This window comes from Lepus europaeus, chromosome 1 (genome assembly GCF_033115175.1).
Source record: "Lepus europaeus isolate LE1 chromosome 1, mLepTim1.pri, whole genome shotgun sequence".
Lineage (NCBI taxonomy): Eukaryota > Metazoa > Chordata > Mammalia > Lagomorpha > Leporidae > Lepus > Lepus europaeus.
Window position 1 is genome coordinate 173,012,712 of NC_084827.1, and position 19,343 is coordinate 173,032,054.

The following is a 19,343-nucleotide window of genomic DNA, read 5'->3' on the forward strand; positions in this document are numbered from 1 at the left end:
ATGTTTGTGGCAGTCCCCGGACACTCCAGGCTCTCAGGGCAGCTGCTAGACCCCATCCCACTTGCATGTTTGCTGTTAATGTAGAAGTGGGTGCAAAATTCAGGCCCTGGATTCCAAGGGCCAAGGATATGCTTGTGTCTTTCCAGAGAATGTGGGACAGCCCATTTGGGTACCAGCCAGAAACATCAAGCCTGCAACTGACAGTCAACCAGAACCAGCTGAACAAGACTGAGAGTCCGCCTTGTTAGTGGATGCACCTGCTACCGATTGTCAAGCTGCTGCCCTATCATCCTACCCTGAGGAAATGCCCACAGCCACATCCACTACGGTTTTATACCCCACTAGCTCTGGTCAGCCACTCAAATGGCCCGCAGCCTTTGTGCGGTCACGCCATTCCTGATTACCATTGTTCCTCATTCCTACCCCCATCTGAGCAGGCACTCCTGTGGTCTCCCTTTTTGAGGGTTGGTTAGCCAATGACGGGTAAGATCCCCTGGGGGACAACCTAAGACAGGCACAGCAGCTACGGAGACCACATGGAAACGGGGTCAACAATGGTATGACCAAAGATCATGCCTCCCGTTGAAAAGGGGGAAACGTGGTGGAATGAGAAGACCATGCCAAGATGGCCACTGGCAAGTGAACATCAGTTACTCAGGAATGGCTTCAGAAACCATTTGGCAAAAGAGCCTGCCTGGCAACAGGCAGGGCATAAACCACCCCTTGACAGGATTGGCTGCCTCGGCTATATAAGCTGCTGTACCAACTGCAATAAACAAGTCTGTGAGCTGCTCGCCTCTAGCCCGCTTTCACGTGACTCCCAGTGTCTGTGTGGTGACTCTGCGCCTCTTGTCCCCACCGCACTCCTCCTCTCAGAACAAATCCACCTCAACAGTACCCCAGGGTTTTGGATGATGGCTTTGGCCAAACACAGGAAGATCCCCTTGGAATCTTTTGTAGGTATTTTGGTTCTCAGTTTAGTATCCTATTCTTCATCTACACACTTATTTATTGCAGTTATTCCTAGGACACACCACTCTTGTCTTTAATTATGGAAATAGGAATTCCTGGGGGAATGCCTGAATTTCTGCTCGGTTTAGATATGATTTTCCCTTGTTTTCCCAGAGGAGTGCACATTGCTGGAATAGAGCATGATGCTGGGCCTATTTCCCTAGGCAAGAAGAAACTTGTTTTCTAGGTGTGCCTGAGGCAAAAGGATATATACAATATTTCTTAGGTCAGAGAATCTCCAACAGGAAGTGGTTCTCTAGCAGTTATAGTGCTTTGGGATTATTACCATGAATAAATAATTAGGTTAAATTTCTGATATATATAAAATTATCTGATATTTAAAATATTCTCTGATATGTAAAAATTATATATGTAATTTTAATTTCTGATATATAAAATATTTGCATTCAGCTCAACCCTAAATATTGCTCTTTCTGTGCAAGGTGAAAGATTTTCTGCCCAGGGTTGTCCTAAGCGGTAGTGGCTCTCACCCATTGCTGCAGTCTGGTGTCCATCTGCAGAAGGCAGAATAAAACCAAGGCTGATGCTATCTTAACGTACATTATCCTGGGAAAGAAAACCCACTTCACATGGTGTGTGGAGAAGAATGTGGGCTTTGGAAGAAGGCAGCGTTCACTTCTCTGAGCTATTGTTTATGAGAAATTCACTTGACCTTTCTGAGTTTACTTCCTCTTCTAAAAAATGAAGACCTAATAATAGAATGAAATGAGTTAACACACTTGACAAAACACTAGTTCAACGCCTGTGGTTGAGTTGACAGTAAGTGTCCTTGACCTTCTCTTTCTCCATTGAGAACATGCATTCCAGGGATGGATCAGTGCTCACTTGTGTGATAAGAAAGGTGAACTGAACTTCTGGAAGAGGGTAAGGGAAGCTCCTTGCCCTGTGTGTTTTCTTTAAAGATTTATTTTATTTGAAATGCAGTTACAAACACACACACACACACGCACACAGAATCCTTGCTTTTCTAAGGCCCTGTGCCAACAGGGCAGTGCAGAGTCTTCCCTCCTCCTGTGTGCTTCTCTGAGTCACTCACTCAGGTTTTTCTGACTCCCTTGAGAAAAGCAGGTGGTCTATCTTTGGAATAGCAGCAGCTGCTTTCTAAAGCATTTGAGCTAAAGCTTAAAAGAATTAAAACCTCTTTTAACCTTGGCTTTATCTAAAAATTTTGTTTCAGACAATATATTAAATAGCTGTAGAATCTTCCTTTTAGATCTGACTTGAAGCAAAAGGACAGAAACAGAACACTGTGAATATGTTTATCTGAAAGTAAGTCTCTTTAGGAGATGTCTTGGTTGCTGCAAAATATACAATATAACATACATAGATAATGTACTGTAAATTATGTTAGATTTAATCTTCAATTTTAATTAGTCCAATGAGGTAAGATATGTTAAATATTCATAGAATCCACCATCTAAAGATTCAAATATTCAATTCTATGTCCCAAGTCTACTGTGAGCTGCTGCTAATCTATGTTTCTGGCCTGCTCTTCCCTGCTCCACCATATCCCAGATGCTATGATTGAATTTTCTTTCCTAGGATCCACAAGTTGAAGTCCAAACAATCAGTACTTTGAAATATCATCAAAAAAGTATCCAAGGGCATTAACGAGGTAAAGTTAAAATGATGGGCTATTTTCCAGTATGAGTGGGGTTCTTAGAAGAGATACCAAAGGGCCAGCACTGTGGCATAGCAGACTAAGCCTCCACCTGCAGCGCTGGCCTCCTATGTGGGTGCTGGTTCCATGTCCTGACTGCTTCTCTTCCGATCCAGCTCTCTGCTTATGGCCTGGGAAAGCAGTGACAGATGGCCCAAGTGCTTGGGTCCCTGTACCCACGTGGGAAACCTGCCAAGAAGCATCTGGCTCCTGTCTTTGGGTTGGCTCAGCTTCAGCAAATGTGGCTATTTGTGGAGTGAACCAGCAGATGGAAGACCTCTCTCTCTCTCTCCCTCTCTCTATCTGTAACTCTGCCTCTCAAATAAGTAAATAAAATCTTTTTAACAAAGATGGCAGAAGAGACACCAGGCATGTATATATACATACAGAGAAAAAGACCATGTGAGTACACAGTGAGAAGTCTATATGCAAGCCAAGGAGAGAGGCCTTAGAAGAAGTGAAACCTGTGGGCATCTTGATCAGAACTTCCAGCCTCAAAACCATGAGAAAATGTTTCTGTTGTTGAAGCCACCAAGTCTATAATATTTTGTTATTGCAATCCTAACAAACTAATACAGCATAAAGTAGACTATTCCATGGGTCTCAAAAATGTGCCATGATTTCCTCTGCTTATAATTTTACCTTTATGTATCTATGCTGAAATTCCTTTACAATTCTCCCCATCCTCCACCCAGATCTTTTCAATTTGTTTTCTTGAAGATTTTTTCAAGTCTCTCACACCCCTCCAAACTGAAAAAAGGTAGCCTTCCAAAGTTCTGTTCATGCATTCTTGTCAATCATGCTCTTCTTGCCAATGTAAATTATGGTTTCTAGAACTTGGACTGGAAATGCAAAAAGTGAAGGGAATAGGGATCATTGGAGATAATTGTGGTTTATTTTTAGAATGAAAGAAGTTTATCCCTGATTTTATGCTGATATGGTCCTAGTGGACAAAAAATGTTGAGAAATTAGGAGAAAATGATATCTACCAGAACCATGCTCTCAAGGACACAGAGGAGGTGACTAAAGAACAGAGGGGAAGGTTGCCATTAAAAGAAGAAGCAACTCATGTTCTGAGACTATAGGGAAAAATATTAGGAAGAGAATGTTCTTCCTAAATTTATAGTTGGCCATCTCTAAACTCATTAAGAGCATGAGCTCCAGAGCCAGACTCCTGAATCTCTCCACCCATTTTGTGGATCTATGACTTGGATGGATTTTATCTCATTCAGTCTCAGTGTTTCCAAATCTTTAATCAGTACAAATTGGCTCTTTCATCAAAGTATTACATGGATGACAAACATCAAAGCCTTAGTACGGAACTTAACAAAGTGATAATAGCAATAGTTCTTACCAGTTTTGTCTTGGACCAAGATGACTAGGAATCTGTCTGTAGCTCAATAAACTGGGCTGATTGCTTCTTGGGCAGCAAATGCACCCCCATGAGGAACTAGAGGGCATCTCAAAGAGAGAAGGTTGGAAAGGTTTTGGTTTACATTGGATTGTTTTGGAGAGTGTTTGGGGACTTCACTCCTTGCTCTGGATTGGATGTTGTCAGGAAGTGAGGATAACTTTATTATTAAACATCTTCATAAATTTTATCTGTAAAGAAAGCAGATTAGAACAAGGATAAAGTACTTGGTAAAATATCTCAGCTGACAGGAGAGAGTGTGCTTAGTGATTTTTGTGGCTTAGACAATGCTTGTCTGTGTTCAGATGTGACTATACAGAGATTTTATTTTTAGTCTTTATCCCTCATGATCACAGAATAATCTTGTTTGTGGTTATGTTCTGAGAAGTCATGTTCAACAGAGAACACTAGGGCCTGAGTCTGAGTTTCAGTCTAGTTGTAACACCAAGACCCAGCTGATTAATGCTTGATGAACTTCAAGCTGTCATCTGCCAACAGTGAGGTGCTTAAGGATGGAGATGGACACTGGAAAGGGTTTTAGATAGTCACCAAAGAGATGGGCAATATCAAAGGGACAGCTAAGGCTAGGGACTATGGATTTATTTCATCCATCAGCATTATAGTTGTGTGATATTCTGCCATGGCATTTGGATGTTCAACACATGTGTGGAGAAGGCACGTTCTAACACTGGCCTTGACCTGGCTGTTTATAGAGACACCAAGATAAAAGAGCAGTGATTCATAGTTGATGGCAACAGTGGGAATGGTTTTGTTGGTTCACTGTAAGGAATCGGCAATTCATTGAATAAGGAGAGAATATGCAGGGACCAACGGTAAAGAGCAGATTGAAAGTCTTCTAGCTTACTGAAGAGAAACTCTTTTGGCTGTTGAAGAGATCTTTGGATAGAAAGATTCTAGGACATTGGGAATAAGATTGGGGAGTGGGGGGAAATGTAGGGTCTGTCTCACACAGTGGACCAAGCAAGTAGACTTTGGATTTTACTTGGTCTGTTTTGGAGTTGTCAGACATTCTGCTTCTTACATTCTATATGCAGGCAAGGTGACTAGTGCTCCTGCCTCTAGTCACCATGACCCCCACCTTTTCTTCTGATAGATGACTTCCTGTCAGTTTCCATTTTTAGAATCCATTTTACCTCAAGTGCCTTGTGGCACTGCTTCTGTTTGCAGTTTGCTGCATGAGCTATAAAGCAGCTTTACTGTTGCCCTATTGTTTCACGGAGATTTTTATGATGGAGCACTTTTATTTTTGCTTTCTCTCCCCAGGGCTCTGGCACAAGTTCATGCAGGAGAGATGAGGTTACAGAAAAATCTGGCTGGTCTGCAGACACAGTTTATTTTTATTTTTGTTTTATTTTTTACAAAAGTCTACCACCTCTATCAGGGACTCACTGTCTTTGAGATAAGTTTTAAAGCTCTTAGAAGGTGCCTCAAGACCTTGATTGTGTTCAGAAAAACCTGCAAGTTTGGGAGAGTAATCATCACCTCTCAGGAGACATGTCTTTTCACTCCCAGCATCAAGAGAACTATAAGTAGTTAATAACTGATTGATTAATTAACTAAATGAGTGATTTAATGAATACTGATATGCCTAATTATCTAAACATAGATTTTCAAGCTATGTTTTTGCAACATCAGCTGTTCTTTAAAGCCGAGTGAGTGAGAGGATGGGCACATGGAACCCTGTCTTCCATACCTTACTTTAATCAGAGGAAACATTTTTTAAAAAATGAATGTTTAGCCTCCAAGTAAAATGCATGTGAAGAAAAAGAGAAAGGAAGAATGGTTGGGGTGGTGGAAGTGGGGTGGGGGAGGGAGGGGATGGAGAAAAAAAATCAGTGAAAAAGTTCTGTATTTTATTATGCAAAATCCTGTGATGGCCTATTCCTCCAACTTGTTTTCCTCTACTGATTGATGTGAGTACTTTGTCTAGTCTGGAAAATAATTTGTCTAGTTATGACATTTCTAATGTCTACATTTTCCTCCTGAAACTCTATCCTTCAACTCTAGTTTATAACAAAAATATTTCCCTATCTTCACAGCTGGGTGTGTTTATCTTTCAAGCTAAATTCCAATAGCATTTATTGTGTTTCATGGCTGTACTTTATGCTACCTGGTTTACCTTTCTTTTTTTTTTTTTTAAATGAATTGTTTTTATTTGAAAGACAGATTTATGGAGAGAGAGAGAGAGAGAGAGAGAGAGAGATCTATCTGCTGGTTTCTAGTTCATTTCCCAAATGGCCACAATGGCCAGGGAAGATCTAGGGAGAAGCAAGGAGTCAGTAGCTTCAACTGTATCTCCTACATGGTTCAGAGGCCAAAGCACCTGGGCCTCTCCCATTGCTTTCCTAGGTACATTAGCAGGAAGTTGGATTGGAAGTGGAGCAGCCTGGATTCCAACTGGCACCCATAAGAGATGCTGGTGTCTCAGGCAGAGGGTTAACCCACCCTGCCACAATGCTACTCCCTTGCTTTACCTTTCAAACCAGATCATTCATTCATTCATTCTATATGTGTTCATTGGGTGCCTATTATAGGGGAACGTATTTCTGGGTACTACATTTTAATGAATACTGACAATTCAGCCTCATGACTTAAAATTTAATAAGGGTGGGAAAGTATAACTGTCAAGGTCCAACAAGCAAAGCAGAATAAAGGGAAGATATAGAAAGATTATTGTAAAGAATTAGTTTATGCATTTGCAGGAGCTGACTAGACCAATCTGAAATCCTTAGGGCAGGCCATCAGGAGAACAGGCATGAGCTGAAGCCACTGTCCAGAGGTGAAGTTTCTCATTCCTCTGAGGAATCTGAGCTCTGCTCTTAAGGTTCTGTAACTGATCGAATAAAGCCCAGATTACAGAAGATAATCTGTTAAAGTCAGTTGGCTATCGGCTTTAATCACATCTACAAAATGCCTTTACAAATACACTTTGATTAGTGTGTAATGCAATAACTGAAATGAAACCTAGCCAGGTATATACCCAACTGATCATCACAAGGAGTAACTGAAGAAGTCATGTCAAAATATTATGATAAGTTTTTTTATCTTTTATTTAATGACTATAAATTTCCAAAGTACAGCTTATGGATTACAATGGCTTCCCCCCACCATAACTTCCCTCCCACCCTCAGCCTTCCCCTTTCCCACTCGCTCTCCCCTTCCATTCACATCAAGATTCATTTTCAATTATCTTTATATACAGAAAATCAGTTTAGTATATATAAAGATTTCAACAGTTTGCCCTCCCATTGCAACACAAAGTGAAAAAAAATACTGTTGGAGTACTAGTTATAACATTAAATAACAGTGTACAGCACATTAATGAGAGATCCTGCATGATATTTTTTAAAAAAATTGATTAATTTTCTATGTAATTTCCAATTTAATACCAAGTTTTTTTTTTTTTCATTTTCAATTATCTTTATATACAGGAGATCAATTCAGTATATACTAAGTAAAGATTTAAAATATTATGACAAGTTTTAGGAAGGAGAAAATTGTTTCTATTTTTCTTTGGTTAGCTGTCAGCTTAGAATGAATGTTATGTTTAATTTCAAGACTTAACTTTTCCCAGTAGCTTAATGCAACTCTCAAATCCATTGAGGCTGAAACTAGGGATCTTTGAAAAATACCAATGTCTAGGTCCTACTCTAGACCAAACAAGTCAGTATCTGGTGGAGTGTAAGGCTCTGGCACTGACATCTTGAAAATGTTCCTCAGGGCTGAGGTTGTGGTTTAGCTGGTTAAGCCGCCACTTGCAATGCCGGCATTCCATATGGGGGCTGGTTCTTGTCCCAGATGCTCTACTTCTGATCCAGCTTCCTGCTAATGGCATGGGAAAAGCAGTGGTAATTGGCCTAAGTGCATGGCCCTGTACCTATGTGGAAGACCAGGATGGAATTCCTGGCTTCCAGCTCCTGGCTTTGACCTGATTGCTGTTGTGGCCATATTGGGAATGAACCAGTGGATGGAAGATTCTCTCTCCCTCTCTCTCTCTCTCTCTCTGTCTCATCCTTTCTCCATCTCTCTGTAACTCTTTTAAATAAATAAATCTTTAAAAAAATTCCTCAAGTTATTCAAATATGTGGCACAGTTAAAAACAATTACTCTAAATCAATTTGAAGTTGTTAACTGTCCAATTTTATACATATCCAATTTTATAATTTTATACATCATCCCTGGAAGTGAGTGATTGCCTATATAAATTGAAAATAACTAATTATTTTAGTCAAAACATGGGTATTATGAAAGTCACTGACAGACTTTAAGTTATCTTTCTGGTAGGCACAGGCAAACCAAGTATCATTTGTAACTTAATAATCAATTGGAATATGTAAAATTATGGTTTAAAAACAAATAATCTCTCAAGACTCAAAATGTTAGCAAAACAAATTTATTTCTCACTTATGCAAACCCTGCTATAGGTCTAGGCAGCCCTTCAAGACAACTGTCCTGTGTGGATGGCTCTCGTGCCACTTCACATCAATGATTGCTCCTATGGTCACTGTGTTCCAGATCTGCCTGGTTCTGATCATTTGTGCTTAACTGGGGAAGGGAAAACAGGTTGTCTGAGGTCAAGGCCTCGCAAGAATCTAACCAATGATCTTCCAGGCTTCTGCCTTTTCCAGCCACAGCTGTGTGGTGTCACTACCTCATAAAGACAGTTCATCTGGCAGAGATTTCCATAGAATGAACTCTCTGTGAATCCTCTCTCCAGAAGCAAATGTTAATGAGAACATTTTTATAGTGCAGTGGCAATGAGGGCAGCCTCATCTATAAATATGAGGGCATTTCAAAATGTTCAGGAAAAAATCAAATTGCAAATTTCGACATCCACCTACAGTTTTTTTGTAATACTTATTTTTCATGAACATTTTGCATACCCCTCATATATATGGATGTCAAAGGTTTTTTTGCACCAAGACAAACTTAGTTCAATTTTCCCTAAACTTTTTGAAATACCCTAGTACTTGATTTGTATTAGGATTTCAATAAGTTTCCAGTTACAAAATTAGATTCAGATTTTTTTCTTTTTTTTATTTCATAAATATAAATTTCCAAAGTACAGTTTATGGATTACAATGGCTTCCCCCACCCCCCATAATTTGCCTCCCACTCACATCCCTCATCTCCCGCTCCCTCTCCCATTCCATTCACATCAAGATTCATTTTCAATTATCTTTATATACAGAAGATCGATTTAGTATATATTAAGTAAAGATTACATCAGTTTGCACCCACACAGAAACACAAAGTGTAAAATACTGTTTCAGTACTAGTTATAGCATTACTTCACATTGGGCAACACATTAAGGACAGATCCCACATGAGACGTAAGTACACAGTGACTCCTGTTGTTGATTTAACAATTTGACACTCTTGTTTATGGCGTCAGTAATCTCCCTAGGCTCTAGTCATGAGTTGCCAAGGCTATGGAAGCCTTTAAAGTTCGCCGACTTTGATCTTATTCAGACAGGGTCGTAGTCAAAGTGGAAGTGCTCTCCTCCCTTCAGAGAAAGGTACCTCCTGTTTTGATGGCTCTCTTCTTTCCACTGGGATCTCACTCATAGAGATCGTTCATTTAGGGTTTTTTTTTTTTTTTTTTTTTTTTGCCAGAGTGTCTTGGCTTTCCATGCCTAAAATACTCTCATGGGCTTATCAGTTGGATCCAAATACCTTAAGGGCTGATTATGAGGCCAGAGTGCTATTTAGGATCACTAGCAATCATGGAAATGCAAATCAAAACCACAATGAGGTTTCACCTCACCCCGGTTAGAATGGCTCACATTCAGAAATCTACCAACAATAGATGCTGGAGAGGATGTGGGAAAAAGGGACACTAACCCACTGTTGGTGGGAATGCAAACTGGTTAAGCCACTATGGAAGTCACTCTGGAGATTCCTCAGAAACCTGAATATAACCCTACCATACAACCCAGCCATCCCACCACTCCTTGCAATTTACCCAAAGGAAATTAAATTGGCAAACAAATAAGCTGTCTGCACATTAATGTTTATTGCAGCTCAATTCACAATAGCTAAGACCTGGAACCAACCCAAATGCCCATCAACAGGAGACTGGATAAAGAAATTATGGGACATGTACTCCATAGAATACTATGCAGCAGTCAAACACAATGAAATCCAGTCATTTGCAACAAGATGGAGGAATCTGGAAAACATTATGCTGAGTGAATTAAGCCAGTCCCAAAGGGACAAATATCATATGTTCTCCCTGATCGGCAACAACTAACTGAGCACCAAAGGGGAAACCTGTTGAAGTGAAATAGACACTATGAGAAATAGTGACTTGATCAGCTCTTGTCCTGACTGTTGATGAACAACTTAATACTTTATCCCTTTTAGTATTTTTTTTTTTGTTCTAGTACTATTGGTTGAACTCTGTAATTAACACACAATTATTCTTAGGTATTTAAATTTTAACTGAAAAGTGATCCCTGTTAAATATAAGAGTGGGAAAAAGAGAGGGAGGAGATGTACAATTTGGGACATGCTCTATCGGACTTGCCCCAAATGGTGGAGTTAGAAACATGCCAGGGGATTCCAAAACAATCCCATCAAGGTGGCATGTACCAATGCCATCTCACTAGTCCAAGTGATCAGTTTCAGTTCACAATTGATCACACGATAGGTCTAAGAGTCAAAGCGATCACACAAACAAGACTAGTGTCTGCGAATACTAACTGATAGAATCAAAAAGGGAGAGAAGGATCCATCATGGGAAGCGGGATACACAGCAGACTCAAGAATGGCAGATCTCCTAAAAAGATTCAGATATTAAATGGTTCCAACCACATTTGAAAGCTGTTCAATAGCTAAAGTGAGTTATATATAATAACTAAATAATCATTTTCCTTTAATAGTTGTGCTTACATAGACAGGCCTGCCATATCTTTTTTAGAAGAATTGATTTGGCTTTGAAGCCAAAACATCTGTTTCAAAGCTATATTTGTTCAAGTTATGTATAGTTATTAATTCTTGTTTCAACCATGTTATATTAATATCAGCTTGATAAATATAATTAAAACTTTATTTCTCAATCAAGTTGCATTATAAATACTCAAAGCTCTAGGTAGATGGTCACCATATTGGACAGCATAGATAGAGTAGATGTCATTCTGCATAATGCAGTCAGATGCACTGGTAGCAGTAACTCTGTAGCCAAATTATGGCAGTAGTCAAGATGAGGGAAATTAATAGCATTTTCTAAAAATGCCCAAGATCAAGCTGGTCCCATTGATTCAATCATCCGGTGAGGCTAGAGGTGAGCAAAGGGAGTGCTTGGGGAATCAGATCACATGGGGAATCAGGAAGTGGAGAGCAGTTGGCTCCAACTTAGTCTTTTACGTCCAGCCATCTCATGATAGCTGTCTTCTTACAGCAAGCCTCCAATGTCCTGAGACTTCTCGCCAGTTCCCACCTCTAACCATTGTTACTGGATTGTTCCTGTGCTTTTAGTATCACTAACTTATGACTTTGTTCACATGAGTTTTGATCAACGAGCTTTGATACAGCCCTGTTTAGAAAGCTGTTCTTTATGCTTATGGCTCCTGATGACAGCTTTTAATTTGAAGCAATGGATTCATGCACTATTATTTGTGTTTCTGCCACAATTCTACATGCACCTTTTTTTTGGTATAGAAAGTTAGAACTTCTTCATAGGAAACGTTAAACATCAAGCTTTCACACACATACACATGCACATACACACATACAAATGTGCACTTGTAAAATTGAAAGTGTTATCAGACAAAGAAAGTTAGAAAAAACTATATTACCTAACATATGAGCCATTTGTCATGAATGGTATTACAGTTATTTGCTTGAAATAATGATTTCTTAGGGAGCAGGAACCTTGTCTATAGTTTTGTCATTCCCAGAATGTGTGGGTAGAGCAATGCTTCTTAAGTGTTTAACAGTTAAAGTTGCATTCAAGCTAAATCTCAATCAGACAACCAAATTCATATTTCAGGCATTAAGCTCTTCTCACAGCATCTTTAAAGGACATTATGCTTGAGGTTGTCAAAGTTAGCGCTTCTGTTATTCTTTTGGCTGGAACTGTCTTTAGGTTTTTTTCTCTCTTCATATTGAGATCTGAAGAAGAGGCACAAACAAACCAATCAAAATTTATCTCTTGTGTTGCTAGAAAAAGAATCATCAAATGACAGGCTTCAGCTCTATCATATTTCTCTCCTTGACAGAAATAATTTACGAGAGATTAAACAGCGACTAAAGAGTAGCAAGACTAGATACTACATAGGTATTATAGAGGCACACTGTGTTCCATGAAAGAAAACCCATTTGTCAACCAGTAGTGCTAAGGGACCTGGACCAGGAGGAGACTAAAGCTGCTTCAAATAAACATGAAAGATTCATGAAGTCAGTTATTTTATATCCAGATAATCTATGTCTCTACTAAGCTGTTCTTACTCTATGGAAATTCTGGAGTTGACATTGTGAGCACACACAACTGAGTATAAAATATACCGTTATAAAATATATCTCCCCCAACACCCACATTAGCAATTTCTATATCTAGAAAGATCATTCTTCATTGAGTTCAGAGTATAGCTAATTGAGAACATTTTTAGAGGCTAATTAGAAAGCACACTTTTCAGTATTTAAAACAGATTCTGATTTTAAACTTACAACACGGAGGCTGAGTACCAGCGTGTGGTCCTGCTGGGATGAACAAATGTGCTATTGCTCTGGGAAGATCTGCTTGTGGAGTGTATTTTCATAAGTAATTGTTAATAAATATGTCTGAATTTGTCAGAGTAGGAATATGGGGGAAATTAAATTTATATTTTGGCTTTTGTGTCTTCTCTAAACAATAAAACTTCTTTATTGATTATGCTTACCACATTGTATTAAAAAGAATCAGCAAATGACCTACTTTGAGGATATGGAAGAATTCCTTAGGTTATTAAATAAGAATAAAATTTATTAGTTAATTATACTAAATCTGACTCGACTTTGGAATGGTCTGATAAGATAATTCATTGTTCCTGGCCTGGAGCATCAGTTTTCTAAAAGTGAAATGAGAAGTAAGCAGACTTACATTTCAATTGCTTTTAATTTTTATTCAATGGTGAGGTTGATGTTCAAAGCATCTCTTTTCCATAAAATCCAGATATTTTGTCATCACAATTATAACTGGATAAAACTTTAAGTTATAGTTTAAACATATTTTTAAGTTGTTGATGCTGAAGAAAGAAAGAAATTAAGATTTACATTTATCATTAAATGTCTAATACGTGGCAAGAAATTTTAAATGCCATCACTTTTAAACTTCAAAATTCTGGAGTTTAAGACTTACGAAGTGACACAGCTAATAATAATTGAGAACAGATTTTTTTTTAAGTATTTATTTGAGAGAGAAACAGAGAGAGAGAGAGAGAGGGAGAGAGAGAGAGAGGAAGAGAGAGATTTTCTATGCACTGTTCATTCCTCCAAATGATTGAACAGCTTGGGTTGGAAAACCCAGAAACCAGGAGCCAGGGACTCAATTTGCATATCCCAAATAGCTGGCAGAAACTTGGACCATCAATTGCTTCTTCCCAGGTGCATTAGTAGGGAGTTAGATGGAAGTGGAGTTGCTGTGACTCAACACAACAATCCAATATGTGACATAGGTATTCCAAGTGGAGACTTAATGCATTGTCTCACAATGGCTGCTGTGACAGAGAATAGTTTAAAACTTAAATGTATGCTTAAAAATCTTGCATGCTTTCCAATATTCCAAACTACCTCCATTAATTAAGAATTCATTTTAGAATTTAATGTATATGATTTTTGATGTCAAAAAGGGGAACATATATCTTTCTCCATATATCTGTATCTATGTTTTTTTGTATTTATAGCTATGTCTGTGTCTGTATCTGTACCTATACATTTTTCGTTTTAATGCCTTTTCTCATTAATTGTAAGTCTTCAGATGTCAAAAAGTGAGCTATCTACATCTATCCATGTATCTATGTTTGTTCTATAGCTATATCTGTATATCAGAATCTGTAAATTTTGTTTAACTATTTTCTTATTCATATGACAATTTCTTGAGGGTAAGAGCAGTGTTTTGTGCTATCTGCTATATACATGGTTACTATAATCATGAGCAGTGCCTTGATATCTGATATACTAATTACCTAAAATTTATTACTAATTCTCAGGCTTTTTCATCTTCTAAGTCAAGATGAGGTAAATCATTGCTCAAATCCCACTGAACTCATTTCTTCATTTGCATCGTGAAGGATCCCTGTTTACAATGTCTCCAATTTATTTCCAGGAGTCTCTGGAAGTGTTTCATGTCTGCATGAGTTTACTTATAGCATTTTGTTCTGGACTGCCTTAAACATGTCCTGAGACTGAACCTGTGGAAAACATCCTACTGTGTAAGTTACTCATTCAGCTGAATGCCCACTTGGTGCCCATTGGAGATAGTAGTTACTGGGAAAGCATTAAGTGTTGGTATCTCTGAGATTCCAATGCAGCAAGGTCTGATGATAACGAATATCCCAATTCTCCTCCATCTCATGAAACACGAACCTCATTGCTTTAAGTATGTCTTCAGATTCACCCTCCAAATAGCCTAGACGCCAGTTTGTGAGGTTTAGAATAAGTGGTAAGTACAATGTTATTCTCTCCTTTGTCTCTCTCAGTCCATTTATGAACTCCTCACCCTTGCAAACCATCTGTATTAAAACTTCACCATTGCACCAGGTACTCTTAGACATGCTTCACTGTCTAGCTGCCTAGTTATCTAGAGAAATTATAGGTGCCTAATGTATTGCACCTGGTAAGTACAATGTAGATACTAAAATACCTAATCTATTATAAAGACAAAGTTCAATCAAGTTTGACTTGGGGTAGCATATAGTTTAAAAAATTAACTTGGATTCACTTGGCATGTATTCTTTTTTTTTAAAGATTTGTTTATTTGAAAGGAGAGTTACAGAGAGGCAGAGGCAGAGAGTGAGAGAGAGAGAAGTCTTCCCTTCCCTGGTGAACTCCCCAAATGGCCGCAATGGCCAGAGCTGGGCCTATCCAAAGCTAGGAGCCAGGAGCTCTCTCTGGGTCTCCCACATGGATGCAGAGACCCAAGCACTTGGGCCACCTTCTACTGCTTTCCCAGGAGCAGAGAGCTGGATCAGAAGAGGAGCAACAGGGGCATGAACTGGCACCCATATGGGGTGCCAGTACTGCAGGCGGTAGCTTTACTAACTATGCCACAGTGCTGACTCAACTTGGCATGTATTCTATCATGAATTTTAATTGTCCCAAGTCCTACTCAATAGTCCTATCCAGCTTTACAACTCAGATTAAAAGTTTAGCATTGCCTTCATCTAGAAGCTTTCTAAAAATGTGGAAATTTGGTTCTTATTCCCTGTCTTTGAGCTAGAATATGAGTTTCTGTCACCAATACCACCATTTCACATAAAAGTGAATTTTATGTATCTTAAAGTTGCGGGAATGCTGGTCTCTGTTAGTCTGCCTGACCTTGAATTTATCTTTTAGATAATAATGTTCTAGGTAATTTGCACCAAATTTCAAATGAAATGTTTTCAAAAACTAAATAAAATACCAGATATACTTACTAAAATTTCAGATTAAAAGATTTTTCAGTTATCTATCTTGGAGAAGCAAACAAAAGCTTTACCTAGGTAAAAGTTTCATGAACAATGGCCAAACATTGTTTATGCAAATAGTTTCTCCAAAAAAAATTCAACATGTTATCAAAAATACTAGATGTGCATGGAACAACTATGGTTTGAAGGAGACCCAGCAGAATAACATGCCACAATCATGGAACTGCTATAATTTCAGATGAAAAAATTAGTAGACATAAACCATAAAACAAGTGTGCTTATTATGTTTGAAAAAATATTTAAGATATCTAAACTTGGAAATATCTATGGTGAATAGAAAGCTATAAAAAGTGACTTTTAAAAAATTTTTTAGGTAAATTCCAAGGAGTGGGATGGTATTTACCCAAAGGAAATTAAATTGGCAAACAAAAAAGCTGTCTGCACCTCAATGTTTATTGCAGCTCAATTCATAATAGCTAAGACATGGAATCAACCTAAATTCCCATCAACAGTAGACTGGATAAGGAAATTATGGGACATGTACTCTATAGAATACTATACAGCAGTAAAAATAATGAAATCCAGTTATTTGCAACAAAATGGAGGAATCTGGAAAACATCATGCTGAGAAATAAGCCAGCCCCAAAGGGACAAATATCATATGTTCTCCCTGATCGGCGACAACTAACCGAGCACCAAAAATGAAACCTGTTGAAGTGAAATAGACACTATGAGAAACAGTGACTTGATCAGCCCTTGTCCTGACTGTTGATGAACAACTTAATACTTTATCCCTTTCAGTATTTTTTTGTTCTACTTAATACTATTGGTTGAACTCTTTAATTAACACACAATTATTCTTAGGTGTTTATATTTAACTGAAAAGTGATCCCTGTTAAATATAAGAGCTGGAATAAGAGAGGGAGGACATTCACAATTTGGGACATGCTCAATCAGACTTGCCCCAAATGGTGGAGTTAGAAACGTGCCAGGGGATTCCAATACAATCCCATCAAGGTGGCCTGTACCAATGTCATCTTTTATTAAATAAAAGTTAAAAAAAAAGATTTTTAAAGGAATCAAACAAAACTCTTGCAATCAAAAAATAGCAATTGAAATTTAAACACAATTGATTGATTTAACAGAATACTAAGTTGAAGAAAAAACATGTAAATTGGATGATGGTCTGAAGAAATTACATAGTATGAAGAAACATAGTAAGAATGGATAAGTCACATTGAAAATATTTAACATGTTTAATTGTAGACCTATAGAGATAAGGGGGGAGGTGCTGAAATGAAAGTCGCTGAGTTTTCTAGAATTGTTCAAGACATAAATTAAAGATTCAAGAAGTTTTTAAAATACTAAACATAATAAAATGAAACATATTCCTAGACACCCAATAGTTGAAGACTATGAAAGAAAAATCTTTCATTGAGGAAAAACCCAATTCATTCTGTTACTTTGCTGCATAACAAACCTTTGAAATTTAGCTTAACAAAATAACAATTTTCTTATGCTAACAATTTCTGCGGGTTAAATAAGACACAGCGGAAATGGTTTGTTTGCTCAATCTGTGTGGTACCTGGGCTGGATGAGTTGAAGGTCAGGCTCACTAGGATTGGAAACAGAAATGCCTATACTTGATGACTCCATAATGGTAGTCTCAGGTTAGTCTGATCATTTGAATGTTTATTTATTTATGTATATTTATTTTAAAAGTATTCCTAGACACATACATACACACATACACACAAATACACACATACACACAAATACACACACAAAAAAAGTTCTTTCAGCTTTTGGAGTTGAGCCAGGACAAAGCCAGGAACCTGAAGCTCTGTCCAGGTTTTCTAAATGGTGGGCAGGGACTCAAGTACCAGAATTATCATCTGCAATGTTCCAGAGTGTGCATTAACAGGAAACTGGACCAGAAGTGGATTAATTGGGACTTGAACCAAGAACTTAATATAGGATGCAGGCACCACAAGCAGTGGCTTAACCTACTGTGCCAAAATGCCTGCTATTTGATTTTTTTTTTTTTTTTTTGGTAAGGCAGCTGTATTCTCTCAAATATCCAACATCATTGACAGAAGCTTTATGGCATTTGATGACCTAGCCATGGGTATCCTGTAGCATCACCTCCACCAACACTTTGTGTGAGCAAGTCAGGTCCCCATCCAGATTCAAAAACAAGGTACATAGATTCCAATCAATTAGAGGACTGGCAAGAAACTTCACCTCACCCTGGTTAGAATGGCTCACATTCAGAAATCCACCAAAAATAGATGCTGAAGAGGAGTGGGGGAAAAGGGACACTAACCCACTGTTGTTGGGAATGCAAACTGGTTAAGCCACTATGGAAGTCACTCTGGAGATTCCTCAGAAACCTGAATATAACCCTACCATACAACCCAGCCATCCCACCACTCCTTGCAATTTACCCAAAGGAAATTAAATTGGCAAACAAATAAGCTGTCTGCACATTAATGTTTATTGCAGCTCAATTCACAATAGCTAAGACCTGGAACCAACCCAAATGCCCATCAACAGGAGACTGGATAAAGAAATTATGGGACATGTACTCCATAGAATACTATGCAGCAGTCAAAAACAATGAAACCCAGTCATTTGCAACAAGATGGAGGAATCTGGAAAACATTATGCTGAGTGAATTAAGCCAGTCCCAAAGGGACAAATATCATATGGTCTCCCTGATTGGCGACAACTAACTGAGCACCAAAGGGGAAACCTGTTGAAGTGAAATGGACACTATGAGAAATGGACCAAGGACTTGAACAGGCACTTTTTGTTCTTTTTTTATTATTATTTGTATATACCTCATCAATCCAACATTAGGACCACAGTAATTCTTCCTACAATACTGGGAACAGGCATTCTTCAAGACAGGAAATCCAACTGGCCAACAGATACTTTAAAAAATGCTTAGGATCAGTAACCATCATGGAAATGCAAATCAAAAGCAGAATGAGTTTTTACCTCACTCCAGTTTAGAATGGCCCTCATATAGAAATCAACAAACAACAAATGCTGGTGAGGATGTGGGTGAAAAGGTACCCTCATTACTGTTGATGGGAATGGAAACTGGTGCAGTCACTGTGTAAGACAGTATGGAGGGTGCTGGCGCTCTGGCTCACTTGGTTAATACTCCACCTGCGGCTCAAGCATCCCATATGGGCGCCGGATTCTGTCCCGGTTGCTCCTCTTCCAATCCAGCTCTCTGCTGTGGCCTGGGAAGGCAGTGGAGGATGGCTCAAGTGCTTGGGCCCCTGCACCCGCCTGGGAGACCAGGAGGAAGCACTGGCTCCTGGCTTCGGATCGGCGCAGTGTGCCAGCCATAGCAGCCATTTGGGGAGTGAACCAACGGAAGGAAGACCTTTCCTTTCTCTCTCTCTCTCTCTCTCTCTCTCTCTCTCTCTTCCTTTCACTGTCTGTAACGCTACCTGTCAAATAAATTAAAAAAATATATTTAAAAAAAAGACAGTATGGAGATAGCTCAAAAATCAGAATATAGACCTACCACAACACCCAGCCATCCCACTCCTGTAATTTTTTTTAAATTTAATTTATTTTATTTTATTTTTTTGAT